The sequence below is a fragment of the Mus pahari genome, chromosome 3 (assembly GCF_900095145.1).
Source record: "Mus pahari chromosome 3, PAHARI_EIJ_v1.1, whole genome shotgun sequence".
In the NCBI taxonomy this organism is placed as follows: Eukaryota; Metazoa; Chordata; class Mammalia; order Rodentia; family Muridae; genus Mus; species Mus pahari.
Window position 1 is genome coordinate 26,466,199 of NC_034592.1, and position 5,291 is coordinate 26,471,489.

The following is a 5,291-nucleotide window of genomic DNA, read 5'->3' on the forward strand; positions in this document are numbered from 1 at the left end:
TCACTTTGTAGACCAGGCTGGCCTCGAACTCAGAAATCCACCTGCCTCTGCCTCCCAAGTGCTGGGATTAAAGGCGTGCACCACCACTGCCCAGCCTAGTTTTTTTTTTTTTTTTTTTAAATAAACTGAAGTCTCTTATCTGTGGAAATTTATTGTTAATCTCTTCAATAAAATTGTTGCAAGCTCTTTGCCAATGTTTATTTTCTGCCCATATGAGGCAATTTTAACTTTAGTAAAAGGTACCACAATTTCTGCTGGGTCTATTCCTGTTAATTGATAAAGTCTCATTTTTTTTCCTTTCAAAATCAATTGAGAAACCTCTTCTACATAGGTCTTTAATTTCTTACTCTGATTGTGTGCTAAAAATATCCATTCTAAGACAACTTCTTTCTGTATAAAAATTCTTACGGGAGAATGAGTAAAAGGCAAAATAACCAAAGTATAACCCAGCTTTGGATCCATATGATCTACATGCACATCTGTAATTTCTTTCTACCAGAGCCAATTCTTTTTCAGCCTCAGATAATAATTTTCTTGGACTACTTAAGTCTGAATCACCTTGCAAATAAATGACTTAGCTCTTGAGTAATTAATCCAATTATGTGTCTTAGCCAATTAATATCTCCCAATGATTTTTGAAAAAATGGTTTGTAATTGATCTCTCCTGATTTGTACTTCCTATGGTCGAGTTTTCTGTAGACCTATCTTATATCCTAGATAATTAATAGAATCTCCTTTTGTATTTTTTCAGGAGCAATTTGTTGTTGAGGCCTGCTCCTTTTAAAATAACTGTAGTCATTTTGTATTCAATATCCATTTTGCTCTAAAGGTGAAATTAAGTTTAGATTCTCAGATGCCACTTCCCAGAAGTAATTATCCATAGTGGATACTGAAAATCCTTCCTAAAAGGTCATAACACTATGGTTGAATTACTTATGCTCTGTTATCTCACTGTTCTGAAACTCCCCTCCTGTTTACCACAAGTTCACCACCCCTCTTACCTCACTTAGGACAAATCTGCTTAAAAGTCAGTTGATATTACTTTGTCTAGTTAGCCAAATGTATTACTGCTTTCACTTTTGCCTTCTGAACTTCTGAACTTGTTTTTTTCTATAAAAAGCCTATCCTAAGAACAGACTGGTCCCACAGTTGGGTTCCTGAATCCTTTTGAGTGGTCCTCATCAGTCTTGGGGTGTGCGTTCAATAAACTATTCTTGCTCAACTGAGAACAGTGTCTGTATGGTTTGTGTGATGATTCCTGAACCCTAGCGTTTGAACTCTACACCAAGGCAAAATTCTCCTTACTTCAAACATTTTTTGTAAGATATCTGTATCTGAATCAGCCAGTAAGACATCATCCATATAATGGTAAATTATAGATTGAGGAAATTGTTTACAAATTATTTTTAATGGCTGTTGTATAAAATATTGACATGAGGTAGGACTGTTTAATATTCCTGTGGCAAGACTTTTCAATGATATATCTTCATTGGACAACTATTATTATAAGTAGGTATTGAGAAAGCAAATCTTTCCTTATTATTGTCATGCAAAGGGATTGTGAAAAAGCAATCTTTTAAATCAATTACTATAATAGGCCATGTTTTAGGTAACAAACGATTTAAAGGGATTCCAGGTTATAATGAACCACTAGACTGAATAACTTTATTGATTGCTCTTAGATTTGTCAACATTCTCTATTTTCCAGATTTCTTTTCAATGAAAAATATAGGAGAATTCCAAGGGTTGGTGGACTTTTCCACATGTTGAATTTCTAGCTGATCTTGGACTAGCTGTTCTAGTACCTGTAACTTTTCTTTATTTAAGGGTCTTTGCTCTACTCAAACAGGTTTGTCAGTTAACCTGTTCAGTGGTAAGGTAGTTGGTATTCTATCAATAGTGGCTTCCCCATATAAAGTTGAAGAGCCAACCTCTGCCATGCCATGTTTATGGACAACCTGTACAGTCTGTAATAAAACCTTTCAATATCTTTCTCAGAAGTATTTTTAATTTTATGGCTTATTTCTGAGGTTGAAGGAATGTTCATCTGTGTCTTCCATTATTGCAACAAATCATGTCTCCAAAAATTCATGGCTATTTTAGCCACATATGGTTTTACTTTTCTGGCCCTATGCATTTAAGCCATCTCACACTTTTTTTTTAAACCTAGGATAAAGTTCTAACCCCTAGAAACTGAATATCTATCTCCCAAAGAGGGTACTCTGGAGGCCAGAATGTTAGTGAAATTATTGTTACACCTGCTCTAGTATCTACCAAATTTTCAATTTCAATATTGTTTACAAATATTTGTAGTTTTTGGCCTCTGATAATCTATAGCAGTTTGCCAAAATACTTGTTTTTTTTTGTTTTTTGTTTTTTTTTTTTGGTCTCTCCTGAATTTTCCGTTATTACTGAAGTTGCTTTGAGTTTGACATCTGAGCTATTAATGGCTATATTCAGTGATGCTTAATTGTTCTGTAGATGAGTTCAGGGCCTCTGTTCACCTGAAACTGAATTTGATATTGTGGCCTAAGAAAGGTTGTGTATGGCATTTCCCTGACAAGTGGTTACCTGTTTGTCCTTGCTGATCTGCATTCACTATTCTAATGCTGCCTTTGCTATATCTTCTGCATATTCCAGGAGGCTCAGGTGTTCTTTCTGAATTAGCTTGGCTCTGCCTACAATTTCTTTTGAAATGACCTAGCTTGCCACAGTCAAGACATTTGACAGTTGATTTTTTTCTTAAAACCTTTAGAGATTACTTCTCCTATTAAAGTTGCATTTAATATTAGCCATATTTCTAATCCATTCATCTACTGATGCTGATCTTGCCTTTAGAAGCCTAATCATATTATTTTGCATTTAGAATTAACATGAGTCAATTAATATTTACCTAGCTTCTGAATCTGATACTCTTTTATTTATAGCTGAAGTCAAGGTTTGTAAAAAAAAAAATCAGTGAATGCTTCCTTTGGACTTTGTATAATTTTAGAAAATGATTCAGACCTTTTTCTTGTTTCTTCAGTCTTGTCTCAAGTACTTAAAGCTGCTGTATGACACATTGCCCAGATGGCATCGTCATATTCAACCTGCATTTGTACCTCAGCACATTGACCTTCACTTAGCAACTGAGCTTGTGAAATATTGATACTTCTAGCCCAATTTCTCTGGTTTATGTCCTTAGCTTCTTCCTTCCATCATGATCATGATTGTAACTGAGAACCAGCTTCTAATATTGCTTTTATTGTATCTTTTCAGTCTTGGGGATTATTCTATTTTAAATTGCCCAAGATTTTAATATCTACTCATACATGGTAGGCTTTTGCCTTTATTCCTCTGTTTCTGTATGAGTATCTTTCTCATTCTTATTTATAACTATTTCTAATTTTTTTGTAAGGCTTGTATCTTATCAATCCACTTTTCATATTTTTTATATTTTTTTTTCTGTATCTCTCAAGCTTTTTTTTTTTGAGAGGGCACAGAAATCCACTATATCTATTAAGGATAAAATATGAAATAACAAAATGATAGTAATCATAAATGGTATTAAGCCAAGCTCAGTTAGGTATTAAGCCAATTTCAGTTAAGTCATTTATCTTTTCATTTTCTGTTTATATTTTTAAACCATCTAATATAACTAATAGGGTCCTAATGCCCATGTGTTATGGCATTTCCCATCCTCATGTGGATTTATTCTTTTTAATATTAGTTAATTCTCTCCTTAAGTTATTCCCAGGTATCTTTCCCAGTCTAGTGGCTTCTCAGTTTCTCCTGCTGGGTCCATGCGTCTACATCTGGCCTGATTTTCCTGCCTGATTTCTGCTCATGCAATGTGTTTGCTGCCTGGCATTTTTCTGTCTGATTTCTCCCTTCATGTACTTTTGCCAGGCATTGGAGTGCCAAATATAATGTGGCAGTTCAATGTCTGTCTCTGTGTACTTTTGCTGGCTAACCTTCTGCCCCACATTGAGGCACCAATATGTAACCATTTAAATTATCTGGTATTTATACAAATAAAGACATGGGAGGCATATACTGACTTAAAAACCTGCTAGCTCAGCAAGGTAACTTAATCTTCTGAAGTATATACAAAATATCTATTTATAAAACTGATTCTCCAACTAAACTACAGACCTTTAGAAATCTTTCTGTGTCATTCTGCCTAGCTAGTCTACCTTTTATCTTGAGTTTCTCCAAACCTGAGAGGACTCCTTAGCTGTTTCCTTGAATATTATTTTACTTGTATCCTGCCAGCTGCTTCTCTGTTGTTCCTGTAAGCCCAAAGAGGAAATCCCCATCTCTTACCTGGAGCTCCCTCCATAAGGCTCTTCCAAGCCAAAAAGAAAAGTGAATGAGTAAGTGAGTGAGTGAGGGGGAGAGAAAGGGAGGGAGGGAGGGAAAGAGAGCTAGCAAATGTCCAATTTCTTATAAAAGAAGTCTCTAGATCCTCCCCGATACACTTGGCAGGCTGAATCACATCACTGTCATGGTGATGGGCCTCCAAGCCATGTCAGTAGGGGCAGAATCATTTTACCTTTATAGTGGGGCAGTTCAAGGCCACTCAGGGAATGGCCTTTTAAGACACATGACTTTGTCTCAGGTCATAGAGAAAGACCACAAGCAATTTGTCTTAAAGTAGCAGGACCTTTCCGTTCTTTAGCATTTGTATTTATGGAGGCTTTTAGAGGCACATCCAAACTGCATCTCATAGTACACACCTAATTGCATCTGACAAATGCAATATCTATTTAAGCTCTTATATTTTGCTAACAATTAGGTTTTCTATATAGAATAATCAAATATTCTGTAACACTTCTCAGCTAGAGAAGTGCAACAGTGAGTCCATGATCATGGAATCCTCTGGTCTTACCACGTTCCTCACCATCCTGAAGTAGCTGGTTTGATCGAAAGAGGGAATAGCCTTTTAAGACACAGTTACAGTACCAACTAGATGGCAGCAGCCTGGAGGGCTAGAACAGTGTTCTCTAGAAGGCAGTATATACTTTGAATCAACATCTAATATATTGTACAATTTCTCCCACAGCCAGAGTCCATGGGTCCAGGAATGAAGGGCTGGAAAAGGTAAAAGTTTTACCCAATATAACCCTTTGTGACCTACTAGGAAAACTTTTGCTTCCTGTGAGGAGTTCATTTTTCATATCCCATTTTGTCTTTACCCAGAAATCACTTGCTACTTTGCTCTTGAAGCTAGTCTGCCTGACTGAGTTGCTTTAAGGCTAGAAGCTGTAGCCTCCAGTTAGCTCCTCAAAGTGACACAGCGGGGTGGGGGG